Source organism: Thalia democratica, chromosome 7 (assembly GCF_965202585.1).
Source record: "Thalia democratica chromosome 7, ktThaDemo2.hap1.1, whole genome shotgun sequence".
Taxonomy (NCBI): Eukaryota; Metazoa; Chordata; class Thaliacea; order Salpida; family Salpidae; genus Thalia; species Thalia democratica.
The window spans coordinates 66,281,625-66,298,529 of record NC_139171.1 but is presented as its reverse complement, the minus strand read 5'-3'; positions in this window follow the sequence as shown (position 1 = coordinate 66,298,529).

Genomic DNA, 16,905 nt, shown 5'->3' with positions numbered 1-16,905 from the left:
TTAAAATTGTTTAAAAAAATTTTACGGTCTTCTGAACTTTTTACATTAAAAAACACCTATGCTTGCTTTCGTCAATGTATAATCCATACGTTTTAGCACTCTTACACAAACGATTCTTGACTAAAACAGTTAAAACTACGCAAATATGTTGTTTAATGTATTGGCTACGACATGCTTTTTTTATTTTTTCTTAAAATTGTTTAGAAAAAATTTTACAGTCTTCTGAACTTTTTACTAGTCAATGTATAATTCATACGTTTTAGCACTCTTACACAAACAATTCTTGACTAAAACAGTTAAAACTTTGCAAATATGTTGTTTAATGTATCGGCTACGACACGCTTTTTTTATTTTTGCTTAAAATTGTTTTGAAAAAATTTTACAGTCTTCTGAACTTTTTACATTAAAAAACACCTATGCTTGCTTTCGTCAATGTATAATCCATACGTTTTAGCACTCTTACACAAACAATTCTTGACTAAAACAGTTAAAACTTTGCAAATATGTTGTTTAATGTATTGGCTACGACACGTTTTTTTTTTTTGCTTAAAATTGTTTAGAAAAAATTTTACGGTCTTCTGAACTTTTTACATTAAAAAACACCTATGCTTGCTTTCGTCAATGTATAATCCATACGTTTTAGCACTCTTACACAAACAATTCTTGACTAAAACAGTTAAAACTTTGCAAATATGTTGTTTAATGTATTGGCTACGACACGCTTTTTTTATTTTTGCTTAAAATTGTTAAGAAAAAGTTTTACAGTCTTCTGAACTTTTTACTAGTCAATGTATAATCCATACGTTTTAGCACTCTTACACAAACAATTCTTGACTAAAACAGTTAAAACTTTGCAAATATGTTGTTTAATGTATTGGCTACGACACGCTTTTTTTATTTTTGCTTAAAATTGTTTAGAAAAAATTTTACAGTCTTCTGAACTTTTTACATTAAAAAACACCTATGCTTGCTTTCGTCAATGTATAATCCATACGTTTTAGCACTCTTACACAAACAATTCTTGACTAAAACAGTTAAAACTTTGCAAATATGTTGTTTAATGTATTGGCTACGACACGCTTTTTTATTTTTGCTTAAAATTGTTTAGAAAAAATTTTACGGTCTTCTGAACTTTTTACATTAAAAAACACCTATGCTTGCTTTCGTCAATGTATAATCCATACGTTTTAGCACTCTTACACAAACAATTCTTGACTAAAACAGTTAAAACTTTGCAAATATGTTGTTTAATGTATTGGCTACAACACGCTTTTTTTATTTTTGCTTAAAATTGTTTAGAAAAAATTTTACAGTCTTCTGAACTTTTTACTAGTCAATGTATAATCCATACGTTTTAGCACTCTTACACAAACAATTCTTGACTAAAACAGTTAAAACTTTGCAAATATGTTGTTTAATGTATTGGCTACGACACGCTTTTTTTATTTTTGCTTAAAATTGTTTAGAAAAAATTTTACAGTCTTCTGAACTTTTTACATTAAAAAACACTTATGCTTGCTTTCGTCAATAAATAATCTATACGTTTTAGCACTCTTACACAAACAATTCTTGACTAAAACAGTTAAAACTTTGCAAATATGTTGTTTTTTGTATTGGCTACGACTAGCTTTTTTTATTTTTGCTTAAAATTGTTTAGAAAAAATTTTACAGTCTTCTGAACTTTTTACTAGTCAATGTATAATCCATACGTTTTAGCACTCTTACACAAACAATTCTTGACTAAAACAGTTAAAACTTTGCAAATATGTTGTTTAATGCATTGGCTACAACACGCTTTTTTTATTTTTGCTTAAAATTGTTTAGAAAAAATTGTACAGTCTTCTGAACTTTTTACATTAAAAAACACCTATGCTTGCTTTCGTCAATGTATAATCCATACGTTTTAGCACTCTTACACAAACAATTCTTGACTAAAACAGTTAAAACTTTGCAAATATGTTGTTTAATGTATTGGCTACGACACGCTTTTTTATTTTTGCTTAAAATTGTTTAGAAAAAATTTTACGGTCTTCTGAACTTTTTACATTAAAAAACACCTATGCTTGCTTTCGTCAATGTATAATCCATACGTTTTAGCACTCTTACACAAACGATTCTTGACTAAAACAGTTAAAACTACGCAAATATGTTGTTTAATGTATTGGCTACGACACGCTTTTTTTATTTTTGCTTAAAATTGTTTAGAAAAAATTTTACAGTCTTCTGAACTTTTTACTAGTCAATGTATAATTCATACGTTTTAGCACTCTTACACAAACAATTCTTGACTAAAACAGTTAAAACTTTGCAAATATGTTGTTTAATGTATCGGCTACGACACGCTTTTTTTATTTTTGCTTAAAATTGTTTTGAAAAAATTTTACAGTCTTCTGAACTTTTTACATTAAAAAACACCTATGCTTGCTTTCGTCAATGTATAATCCATACGTTTTAGCACTCTTACACAAACAATTCTTGACTAAAACAGTTAAAACTTTGCAAATATGTTGTTTAATGTATTGGCTACGACACGTTTTTTTTTTTTTGCTTAAAATTGTTTAGAAAAAATTTTACGGTCTTCTGAACTTTTTACATTAAAAAACACCTATGCTTGCTTTCGTCAATGTATAATCCATACGTTTTAGCACTCTTACACAAACAATTCTTGACTAAAACAGTTAAAACTTTGCAAATATGTTGTTTAATGTATTGGCTACGACACGCTTTTTTTATTTTTGCTTAAAATTGTTTAGAAAAAATTTTACAGTCTTCTGAACTTTTTACATTAAAAAACAATTATGCTTGCTTTCGTCAATGTATAATCTATACGTTTTAGCACTCTTACACAAACAATTCTTGACTAAAACAGTTAAAACTTTGCAAATATGTTGTTTTATGTATTGGCTACGACACGCTTTTTTTATTTTTGCTTAAAATTGTTTAGATAAAATTTTACGGTCTTCTGAACTTTTTACCTTAAAAAACACATATGCTTGCTTTCGTCAATGTATAATCCATAGGTTTTAGCACTCTTACACAAACAATTCTTGACTAAAACAGTTAAAACTTTGCAAATATGTTGTTTAATGTATTGGCTACGACTCTCTTTTTTTATTTTTGCTTAAAATTGTTTAGAAAAAAATTTTACAGTCTTCTGAACTTTTTACATTAAAAAACACCTATGCTTGCTTTCGTCAATGTATAATCCATACGTTTTAGCACTCTTACACAAACAATTCTTGACTAAAACAGTTAAAACTTTGCAAATATGTTGTTTAATGTATTGGCTACGACACGCTTTTTTTATTTTTGCTTAAAATTGTTTAGAAAGAATTTTACGGTCTTCTGAACTTTTTACATTAAAAAACTCATATGTTTGCTTTCGTCAATGTATAATCCATACGTTTTAGCACTCTCACATAAACAATTCTTGACTAAAACAGTTAAAACTTTGCAAATATGTTGTTTAATGTATTGGCTACGACACGCTTTTTTTATTTTTGCTTAAAATTGTTTAGAAAAAATTTTACAGTCTTCTGAACTTTTTACATTAAAAAACACCTATGCTTGCTTTCGTCAATGTATAATCCATACGTTTTAGCACTCTTACACAAACAATTCTTGACTAAAACAGTTAAAGCTTTGCAAATATGTTGTTTAATGTATTGGCTACGACACGCTTTTTTATTTTTGCTTAAAATTGTTTAGAAAAAATTTTACGGTCTTCTGAACTTTTTACATTAAAAAACACCTATGCTTGCTTTCGTCAATGTATAATCCATACGTTTTAGCACTCTTACACAAACAATTCTTGACTAAAACAGTTAAAACTACGCAAATATGTTGTTTAATGTATTGGCTACGACACGCTTTTTTATTTTTGCTTAAAATTGTTTAGAAAAAATTTTACGGTCTTCTGAACTTTTTACATTAAAAAACACCTATGCTTGCTTTCGTCAATGTATAATCCATACGTTTTAGCACTCTTACACAAACAATTCTTGACTAAAACAGTTAAAACTTTGCAAATATGTTGTTTAATGTATTGGCTACAACACGCTTTTTTTATTTTTGCTTAAAATTGTTTAGAAAAAATTTTACAGTCTTCTGAACTTTTTACTAGTCAATGTATAATCCATACGTTTTAGCACTCTTACACAAACAATTCTTGACTAAAACAGTTAAAACTTTGCAAATATGTTGTTTAATGTATTGGCTACGACACGCTTTTTTTATTTTTGCTTAAAATTGTTTAGAAAAAATTTTACAGTCTTCTGAACTTTTTACATTAAAAAACACTTATGCTTGCTTTCGTCAATGTATAATCTATACGTTTTAGCACTCTTACACAAACAATTCTTGACTAAAACAGTTAAAACTTTGCAAATATGTTGTTTTTTGTATTGGCTACGACACGCTTTTTTTATTTTTGCTTAAAATTGTTTAGAAAAAATTTTACGGTCTTCTGAACTTTTTACCTTAAAAAACACATATGCTTGCTTTCGTCAATGTATAATCCATAGGTTTTAGCACTCTTACACAAACAATTCTCGACTAAAACAATTTGTATTGGCTACGACACGTTTTTTTTATTTTTGCTTAAAATTGTTTAGAAAAAATTTTACAGTCTTCTGAACTTTTTACATTAAAAAACACCTATGCTTGCTTTCGTCAATGTATAATCCATACGTTTTAGCACTCTTACACAAACAATTCTTGACTAAAACAGTTAAAACTTTGCAAATATGTTGTTTAATGTATTGGCTACGACACGCTTTTTTTATTTTTGCTTAAAATTGTTTAGAAAAAATTTTACAGTCTTCTGAACTTTTTACAAGTCAATGTATAATCCATACGTTTTAGCACTCTTACACAAACAATTCTTGACTAAACAGTTAAAACTTTGCAAATATGTTGTTTAATGTATTGGCTACGACACGGTTTTTTATTTTTGCTTAAAAATGTTTAGAAAAAATTTTACAGTCTTCTGAACTTTTTAAATTAAAAAACACCTATGCTTGCTTTCGTCAATGTATAATCCATACGTTTTAGCACTCTTACACAAACAATTCTTGACTAAAACAGTTAAAACTACGCAAATATGTTGTTTAATGTATTGGCTACGACACGCTTTTTTTATTTTTGCTTAAAATTGTTTAGAAAAAATTTTACAGTCTTCTGAACTTTTTACTAGTCAATGTATAATTCATACGTTTTAGCACTCTTACACAAACAATTCTTGACTAAAACAGTTAAAACTTTGCAAATATGTTGTTTAATGTATCGGCTACGACACGCTTTTTTTATTTTTGCTTAAAATTGTTTTGAAAAAATTTTACAGTCTTCTGAACTTTTTACATTAAAAAACACCTATGCTTGCTTTCGTCAATGTATAATCCATACGTTTTAGCACTCTTACACAAACAATTCTTGACTAAAACAGTTAAAACTTTGCAAATATGTTGTTTAATGTATTGGCTACGACACGCTTTTTTATTTTTGCTTAAAATTGTTTTGAAAAAATTTTACGGTCTTCTGAACTTTTTACATTAAAAAACACCTATGCTTGCTTTCGTCAATGTATAATCCATACGTTTTAGCACTCTTACACAAACAATTCTTGACTAAAACAGTTAAAACTTTGCAAATATGTTGTTTAATGTATTGGCTACGACACGCTTTTTTTATTTTTGCTTAAAATTGTTAAGAAAAAATTTTACAGTCTTCTGAACTTTTTACTAGTCAATGTATAATCCATACGTTTTAGCACTTTTACAGAAACAATTCTTGACTAAAACAGTTAAAACTTTGCAAATATGTTGTTTAATGTATCGGCTACGACACGCTTTTTTTATTTTTGCTTAAAATTGTTTAGAAAAAATTTTACAGTCTTGTGAACTTTTTACTAGTCAATGTATAATCCATACGTTTTAGCACTCTTACACAAACAATTCTTGACTAAAACAGTTAAAACTTTGCAAATATGTTGTTTAATGTATTGGCTACGACACGTTTTTTTTTTTTGCTTAAAATTGTTTAGAAAAAATTTTACGGTCTTCTGAACTTTTTACATTAAAAAACACCTATGCTTGCTTTCGTCAATGTATAATCCATACGTTTTAGCACTCTTACACAAACAATTCTTGACTAAAACAGTTAAAACTTTGCAAATATGTTGTTTAATGTATTGGCTACGACACGCTTTTTTTATTTTTGCTTAAAATTGTTAAGAAAAAATTTTACAGTCTTCTGAACTTTTTACTAGTCAATGTATAATCCATACGTTTTAGCACTCTTACACAAACAATTCTTGACTAAAACAGTTAAAACTTTGCAAATATGTTGTTTAATGTATCGGCTACGACACGCTTTTTTTATTTTTGCTTAAAATTGTTTAGAAAAAATTTTACAGTCTTCTGAACTTTTTACATTAAAAAACAATTATGCTTGCTTTCGTCAATGTATAATCTATACGTTTTAGCACTCTTACACAAACAATTCTTGACTAAAACAGTTAAAACTTTGCAAATATGTTGTTTTATGTATTGGCTACGACACGCTTTTTTTATTTTTGCTTAAAATTGTTTAGAAAGAATTTTACAGTCTTCTGAACTTTTTACATTAAAAAACTCCTATGTTTGCTTTCGTCAATGTATAATCCAGACGTTTTAGCACTCTCACATAAACAATTCTTGACTAAAACAGTTAAAACTTTGCAAATATGTTGTTTAATGTATTGGCTACGACACGCTTTTTTTATTTTTGCTTAAAATTGTTTAGAAAAAATTTTACAGTCTTCTGAACTTTTTACATTAAAAAACACCTATGCTTGCTTTCGTCAATGTATAATCCATACGTTTTAGCACTCTTACACAAACAATTCTTGACTAAAACAGTTAAAGCTTTGCAAATATGTTGTTTAATGTATTGGCTACGACACGCTTTTTTATTTTTGCTTAAAATTGTTTAGAAAAAATTTTACGGTCTTCTGAACTTTTTACATTAAAAAACACCTATGCTTGCTTTCGTCAATGTATAATCCATACGTTTTAGCACTCTTACACAAACAATTCTTGACTAAAACAGTTAAAACTACGCAAATATGTTGTTTAATGTATTGGCTACGACACGCTTTTTTATTTTTGCTTAAAATTGTTTAGAAAAAATTTTACGGTCTTCTGAACTTTTTACATTAAAAAACACCTATGCTTGCTTTCGTCAATGTATAATCCATACGTTTTAGCACTCTTACACAAACAATTCTTGACTAAAACAGTTAAAACTTTGCAAATATGTTGTTTAATGTATTGGCTACAACACGCTTTTTTTATTTTTGCTTAAAATTGTTTAGAAAAAATTTTACAGTCTTCTGAACTTTTTACTAGTCAATGTATAATCCATACGTTTTAGTACTCTTACACAAACAATTCTTGACTAAAACAGTTAAAACTTTGCAAATATGTTGTTTAATGTATTGGCTACGACACGCTTTTTTTATTTTTGCTTAAAATTGTTTAGAAAAAATTTTACAGTCTTCTGAACTTTTTACATTAAAAAACACTTATGCTTGCTTTCGTCAATGTATAATCTATACGTTTTAGCACTCTTACACAAACAATTCTTGACTAAAACAGTTAAAACTTTGCAAATATGTTGTTTTTTGTATTGGCTACGACACGCTTTTTTTATTTTTGCTTAAAATTGTTTAGAAAAAATTTTACGGTCTTCTGAACTTTTTACCTTAAAAAACACATATGCTTGCTTTCGTCAATGTATAATCCATAGGTTTTAGCACTCTTACACAAACAATTCTCGACTAAAACAATTTGTATTGGCTACGACACGTTTTTTTTATTTTTGCTTAAAATTGTTTAGAAAAAATTTTACAGTCTTCTGAACTTTTTACATTAAAAAACACCTATGCTTGCTTTCGTCAATGTATAATCCATACGTTTTAGCACTCTTACACAAACAATTCTTGACTAAAACAGTTAAAACTTTGCAAATATGTTGTTTAATGTATTGGCTACGACACGCTTTTTTTATTTTTGCTTAAAATTGTTTAGAAAAAATTTTACAGTCTTCTGAACTTTTTACAAGTCAATGTATAATCCATACGTTTTAGCACTCTTACACAAACAATTCTTGACTAAAACAGTTAAAACTTTGCAAATATGTTGTTTAATGTATTGGCTACGACACGGTTTTTTATTTTTGCTTAAAAATGTTTAGAAAAAATTTTACAGTCTTCTGAACTTTTTAAATTAAAAAACACCTATGCTTGCTTTCGTCAATGTATAATCCATACGTTTTAGCACTCTTACACAAACAATTCTTGACTAAAACAGTTAAAACTACGCAAATATGTTGTTTAATGTATTGGCTACGACACGCTTTTTTTAATTTTGCTTAAAATTGTTTAGAAAAAATTTTACAGTCTTCTGAACTTTTTACTAGTCAATGTATAATTCATACGTTTTAGCACTCTTACACAAACAATTCTTGACTAAAACAGTTAAAACTTTGCAAATATGTTGTTTAATGTATCGGCTACGACACGCTTTTTTTATTTTTGCTTAAAATTGTTTTGAAAAAATTTTACAGTCTTCTGAACTTTTTACATTAAAAAACACCTATGCTTGCTTTCGTCAATGTATAATCCATACGTTTTAGCACTCTTACACAAACAATTCTTGACTAAAACAGTTAAAACTTTGCAAATATGTTGTTTAATGTATTGGCTACGACACGTTTTTTTTTTTTGTTTAAAATTGTTTAGAAAAAATTTTACGGTCTTCTGAACTTTTTACATTAAAAAACACCTATGCTTGCTTTCGTCAATGTATAATCCATACGTTTTAGCACTCTTACACAAACAATTCTTGACTAAAACAGTTAAAACTTTGCAAATATGTTGTTTAATGTATTGGCTACGACACGCTTTTTTTATTTTTGCTTAAAATTGTTAAGAAAAAATTTTACAGTCTTCTGAACTTTTTACTAGTCAATGTATAATCCATACGTTTTAGCACTCTTACACAAACAATTCTTGACTAAAACAGTTAAAACTTTGCAAATATGTTGTTTAATGTATCGGCTACGACACGCTTTTTTTATTTTTGCTTAAAATTGTTTAGAAAAAATTTTACAGTCTTGTGAACTTTTTACATTAAAAAACAATTATGCTTGCTTTCGTCAATGTATAATCTATACGTTTTAGCACTCTTACACAAACAATTCTTGACTAAAACAGTTAAAACTTTGCAAATATGTTGTTTAATGTATTGGCTACGACACGCTTTTTTTATTTTTGCTTAAAATTGTTTAGATAAAATTTTACGGTCTTCTGAACTTTTTACCTTAAAAAACACATATGCTTGCTTTCGTCAATGTATAATCCATAGGTTTTAGCACTCTTACACAAACAATTCTTGACTAAAACAGTTAAAACTTTGCAAATATGTTGTTTAATGTATTGGCTACGACACGCTTTTTTTATTTTTGCCTAAAATTGTTTAGAAAAAATTTTACAGTCTTCTGAACTTTTTACATTAAAAAACACCTATGCTTGCTTTCGTCAATGTATAATCCATACGTTTTAGCACTCTTACACAAACAATTCTTGACTAAAACAGTTAAAGCTTTGCAAATATGTTGTTTAATGTATTGGCTACGACACGCTTTTTTATTTTTGCTTAAAATTGTTTAGAAAAAATTTTACGGTCTTCTGAACTTTTTACATTAAAAAACACCTATGCTTGCTTACGTCAATGTATAATCCATACGTTTTAGCACTCTTACACAAACAATTCTTGACTAAAACAGTTAAAACTACGCAAATATGTTGTTTAATGTATTGGCTACGACACGCTTTTTTATTTTTGCTTAAAATTGTTTAGAAAAAATTTTACGGTCTTCTGAACTTTTTACATTAAAAAACACCTATGCTTGCTTTCGTCAATGTATAATCCATACGTTTTAGCACTCTTACACAAACAATTCTTGACTAAAACAGTTAAAACTTTGCAAATATGTTGTTTAATGTATTGGCTACGACACGCTTTTTTTATTTTTGCTTAAAATTGTTTAGAAAAAATTTTACGGTCTTCTGAACTTTTTACATTAAAAAAACACCTATGTTTGCTTTCGTCAATGTATAATCTATACGTTTTAGCACTCTTACACAAACAATTCTTGACTAAAACAGTTAAAACTTTGCAAATATGTTGTTTAATGTATTGGCTACGACACGCTTTTTTTATTTTTGCTTAAAATTGTTTAGAAAAAATTTTACAGTCTTCTGAACTTTTTACTAGTCAATGTATAATCCATACGTTTTAGCACTCTTACACAAACAATTCTTGACTAAAACAGTTAAAACTTTGCAAATATGTTGTTTAATGTATTGGCTACGACACGCTTTTTTTATTTTTGCTTAAAATTGTTTAGAAAAAATTTTACAGTCTTCTGAACTTTTTACATTAAAAAACACCTATGCTTGCTTTCGTCAATGTATAATCCATACGTTTTAGCACTCTTACACAAACAATTCTTGACTAAAACAGTTAAAACTTTGCAAATGTGTTGTTTAATGTATTGGCTACGACACGCTTTTTTATTTTTGCTTAAAATTGTTTAGAAAAAATTTTACAGTCTTCTGAATTTTTTACTAGTCAATGTATAATCCATACGTTTTAGCACTCTTACACAAACAATTCTTGACTAAAACAGTTAAAACTTTGCAAATATGTTGTTTAATGTATTGGCTACGACACGCTTTTTTTATTTTTGCTTAAAATTGTTTAGAAAAAAATTTACAGTCTTCTGAACTTTTTACATTAAAAAACACCTATGCTTGCTTTCGTCAATGTATAATCAATACGTTTTAGCACTCTTACACAAACAATTCTTGACTAAAACAGTTAAAACTTTGCAAATATGTTGTTTAATGTATTGGCTACGACACGCTTTATTTATTTTGCTTAAAATTATTTAGAAAAAATTTTACGGTCTTCTGAACTTTTTACATTAGAAAACACCTATGCTTGCTTTCGTCAAGGTATAATCCATACGTTTTAGCACTCTTACACAAACAATTCTTGACTAAAACAGTTAAAACTTTGCAAATATGTTGTTTAATGTATTGGCTACGACACGCTTTTTTTATTTTTGCTTAAAATTGTTTAGAAAAAATTTTACGGTCTTCTGAACTTTTTACATTAAAAAACACCTATGCTTGCTTTCGTCAATGTATAATCCATACGTTTTAGCACTCTTACACAAACAATTTTTGACTAAAACAGTTAAAATTTGCAAATATGTTGTTTAATGTATTGGCTATGACACGGTTTTTTTATTTTTACTTAAAATTGTTTAAAAAAAATTTTACAGTCTTCTGAACTTTTTACATAAAAAAACACCTATGCTTGCTTTTGTCAATGTATAATCCATACGTTTTAGCACTCTCACACAAACAATTCTTGACTAAAACAGTTAAAACTTTGCAAATATGTTGTTTAATGTATTGGCTACGACACGCTTTTTTTATTTTTGCTTAAAATTGTTTAGAAAAAATTTTACAGTCTTCTGAACTTTTTACTAGTCAACGTATAATCCATATGTTTTAGCACTCTTACACAAACAATTCTTGACTAAAACAGTTAAAACTTTGCAAATATGTTGTTTAATGTATTGGCTACGACACGCTTTTTTTATTTTTGCTTAAAATTATTTAGAAAAAATTTTACGGTCTTCTGAACTTTTTACATTAGAAAACACCTATGCTTGCTTTCGTCAATGTATAATCCATACGTTTTAGCACTCTTACACAAACAATTCTTGACTAAAACAGTTAAAACTTTGCAAATATGTTGTTTAATGTATTGGCTACGACACGCTTTTTTTATTTTTGCTTAAAATTGTTTAGAAAAAATTTTACGGTCTTCTGAACTTTTTACATTAAAAAACACCTATGCTTGCTTTCGTCAATGTATAATCCATACGTTTTAGCACTCTTACACAAACAATTCTTGACTAAAACAGTTAAAACTTTGCAAATATGTTGTTTAATGTATTGGCTACGACACGCTTTTTTTATTTTTGCTTAAAATTGTTTAGAAAAAATTTTACAGTCTTCTGAACTTTTTACTAGTCAATGTATAATCCATACGTTTTAGCACTCTTACACAAACAATTCTTGACTAAAACAGCTAAAACTTTGCAAAAATGTTGTTTAATGTATTGGCTACGACACGCTTTTTTTATTTTTGCTTAAAATTGTTTAGAAAAAATTTTACAGTCTTCTGAACTTTTTACATTAAAAAACACCTATGCTTGCTTTCGTCAATGTATAATCAATACGTTTTAGCACTCTTACACAAACAATTCTTGACTAAAACAGTTAAAACTTTGCAAATATGTTGTTTAATGTATTGGCTACGACACGCTTTTTTTATTTTTGCTTAAAATTGTTTAGAAAAAATTTTACAGTCTTCTGAACTTTTTACTAGTCAATGTATAATCCATACGTTTTAGCACTCTTACACAAACAATTCTTGACTAAAACAGTTAAAACTTTGCAAATATGTTGTTTAATGTATTGGCTACGACACGCTTTTTTTATTTTTGCTTAAAATTGTTTAGAAAAAAATTTTACAGTCTTCTGAACTTTTTACTAGTCAATGTATAATCCATACGTTTTAGCACTCTTACACAAACAATTCTTGACTAAAACAATTAAAACTTTGCAAATATGTTGTTTAATGTATTGGCTACGACACGCTTTTTTTATTTTTGCTTAAAATTATTTAGAAAAAATTTTACGGTCTTCTGAACTTTTTACATTAGAAAACACCTATGCTTGCTTTCGTCAATGTATAATCCATACGTTTTAGCACTCTTACACAAAGTTCTTGACTAAAACAGTTAAAACTTTGCAAATATGTTGTTTAATGTATTGGCTACGACACGCTTTTTTTATTTTTGCTTAAAATTGTTTAGAAAAAATTTTACAGTCTTCTGAACTTTTTACTAGTCAATGTATAATCCATACGTTTTAGCACTCTTACACAAACAATTCTTGACTAAAACAGTTAAAACTTTGCAAATATGTTGTTTAATGTATTGGCTACGACACGCTTTTTTTATTTTTGCTTAAAATTGTTTAGAAAAAATTTTACAGTCTTCTGAACTTTTTACATTAAAAAACACCTATGCTTGCTTTCGTCAATGTATAATCCATACGTTTTAGCACTCTTACACAAACAATTCTTGACTAAAACAGTTAGAACTTTGCAAATATGTTGTTTAATGTATTGGCTACGACACGCTTTTTTTATTTTTGCTTAAAATTGTTTAGAAAAAATTTTACAGTCTTCTGAACTTTTTACTAGTTAATGTATAATCCATACGTTTTAGCACTCTTACACAAACAATTCTTGACTAAAACAGTTAAAACTTTGCAAATATGTTGTTTAATGTATTGGCTACGACACGCTTTTTTTATTTTTGCTTAAAATTGTTTAGAAAAAAGTTTACAGTCTTCTGAACTTTTTACATTAAAAAACACCTATGCTTGCTTTTGTCAATGTATAATCCATACGTTTTAGCACTCTTACACAAACAATTCTTGACTAAAACAGTTAAAACTTTGCAAATATGTTGTTTAATGTATTGGCTACGACACGCTTTTTTTATTTTTGCTTAAAATTGTTTAGAAAAAATTTTACAGTCTTCTGAACTTTTTACATTAAAAAACAGCTATGCTTGCTTTCGTCAATGTATAATCCATACGTTTTAGCACTCTTACACAAACAATTCTTGACTAAAACAGTTAAAACTTTGCAAATATATTGTTTAATGTATTGGCTACGACACGTTTTTTTTATTTTTGCTTAAAATTGTTTAGAAAAAATTTTACGGTCTTCTGAACTTTTTACATTAAAAAACACCTATGCTTGCTTTCGTCAATGTATAATCCATACGTTTTAGCACTCTTACACAAACAATTCTTGACTAAAACAGTTAAAACTTTGCAAATATGTTGTTTAATATATTGGCTACGACACGCTTTTTTTATTTTTGCTTAAAATAGTTTAGAAAAAATTTTACAGTCTTCTGACATTTTTACTAGTGAATGTATAATCCATACGTTTTGCCACTCTTACACAAACAATTCTTGACTAAAACAGTTAAAACTTTGCAAATATGTTGTTTAATGTATTGGCTACGACACGCTTTTTTAATTTTTGCTTAAAATTGTTTAGAAAAAATTTTACGGTCTTCTGAACTTTTTACATTAAAAAACACCTATGCTTGCTTTTGTCAATGTATAATCCATACGTTTTAGCACTCTTACACAAACAATTCTTGACTAAAACAGTTAAAACTTTGCAAATATGTTGTTTAATGTATTGGCTACGACACGCTTTTTTATTTTTGCTTAAAATTGTTTAGAAAAAATTTTACAGTCTTCTGAACTTTTTACATTAAAAAACACCTATGCTTGCTTTCGTCAATGTATAATCCATACGTTTTAGCACTCTTACACAAACAATTCTTGACTAAAACAGTTAAAACTTTGCAAATATGTTGTTTAATGTATTGGCTACGACACGCTTTTTTTATTTTTGCTTAAAATTGTTTAGAAAAAATTTTACAGTCTTCTGAACTTTTTACTAGTCAATGTATAATCCATACGTTTTAGCACTCTTACACAAACAATTCTTGACTAAAACAGTTAAAACTTTGCAAATATGTTGTTTAATGTATTGGCTACGACACGCTTTTTTTATTTTTGCTTAAAATTGTTTAGAAAAAATTTTACAGTCTTCTGAACTTTTTACATTAAAAAACACCTATGCTTGCTTTCGTCAATGTATAATCCATACGTTTTAGCACTCTTACACAAACAATTCTTGACTAAAACAGTTAAAACTTTGCAAATGTATTGTTAAATGTATTGGCTACGACAGGCTTTTTTTATTTTTGCTTAAAATTGTTTAGAAAAAATTTTACGGTCTTCTGAACTTTTTACATTAAAAAACACCTATGCTTGCTTTCGTCAATGTATAATCCATACGTTTTAGCACTCTTACACAAACAATTCTTGACTAAAACAGTTAAAACTTTGCAAATATGTTGTTTTATGTATTGGCTACGACACGCTTTTTCTATTTTTGCTTAAAATTGTTTAGAAAAAATTTCACAGTCTTCTGAACTTTTTACATTAAAAAACACCTATGCTTGCTTTAGTCAATGTATAATCCATACGTTTTAGCACTCTTACACAAACAATTCTTGACTAAAACAGTTAAAACTTTGCAAATATGTTGTTAAAAAGCAATCGACCAAAAGCATTGCTTAAATAGTTAAATGAAAACTTAGGCAAAGTGTAATTAAGCTATTACATTAAGTTATTCAAAAGCTATTACAAAACTGTTTTAGTAAAAGATAACTAACTAAGTTTATGCATTTTTTAGTTTGTAGTGTAAATATATTATATACAATTATAATATACAATAATTTTTTCCTTTTAATCTTGTATCTATTTTTTGTTATCAGATCAGATGTACCAGATGTCAAAGTTAGTAAAAAGAATGATATTTAAATCTGCTCTGTATATTAGATTTATTTTACAAAAAAATATTTGTGTGAAGTTTAAACAGCTTAACCAACACTAAAAACAAAAATTTCTGCTGTAATAAGTTTTAAAAAAAGTAGCCAGAATATAGCATCTTATAGAAACTTGTTTTTGAAAAAATACTTCATTCAACTTGCCTGTATTAACAAAACTGGATATGTAAATTATTATTGCATTTGAAAAAAAAAATTACTTTTATACTACGGAGTTATTTATAAGACTCTTTGTAAAAAGAGCCTTTGATATTTCTTATAAAATTTAATATACTTTTTTTTTCATAATGAATGGTATGAATGTAGTCTTCCTTGATTTTTATTTTGTAACATTTCAATTTGAATTAAAATATGTATCTCTTTTCTTAGTATATTATGTTATTAACAACTTTTAAAAGCACAGGTTAGAAAGTTTAAGAATTACTTACAAATTCATTTTTAGTTATATAAACAAGCTCTTTAAAAATTTTATTGATACAATATAACTTAGGCGAACAATAAGTTATGTTGTGTTTTATAAAATACAATTAAATTATATTACTAATGTTCAAAATAAGTAATTAATATAACCTTTTTCTAATTTATTTAATGTAAAAATTAATCTGAGTAACTGGAAAAACTTTATCGGAGCGTAAATAGCCCCTAAATACGATAAACTAATAAGCGAGTTTGTTACAGCTCTTTTTTTTACACTTTATACTTGCGCAAAAATTATGTCACATCATAACAAGTTATTAGAAAATAACTTTTAATATTTAAAGAGTGGAAGTATCGCTTGTTTTACTATTGCAAAAAGAAGTTTGTTTTCTGTTTTACAACTTTCATTTGTATGGCTGTTTGTAAATATTAGATGTTAGATTAGTTTTTAAAATCCACAAGTACTTTGTTAAAAAATTAACAAGTTTTGTTGAAACATATCATAGTTTTTTCGTTTAAAAGTAATTTGACATTCTTTTAAAAGTATCTTATAACTTAATAAAATTATTTTAAAGATTTTAATTCAACTTAACAATTAAGAAAAAATTTAACATATTTTTCTAAGGTATTTTTGCAAAACAAATACTAGCTAAGCTACTACAAGGTTATTTAAAGCAATAAGTCTGATAAAAAAAAACTCAGTTCATTGACAATAATAAATATAAATATATAGTTGTTACTTATTGATTTAGTAATTAGTTTTGCTGTTTATTTTTGTGGAGCACACATGACATTTGCTTAAGGTATATTTCATTGACTATTTTTAGTTTATAATATCTAAAGAGCTTGTTTATA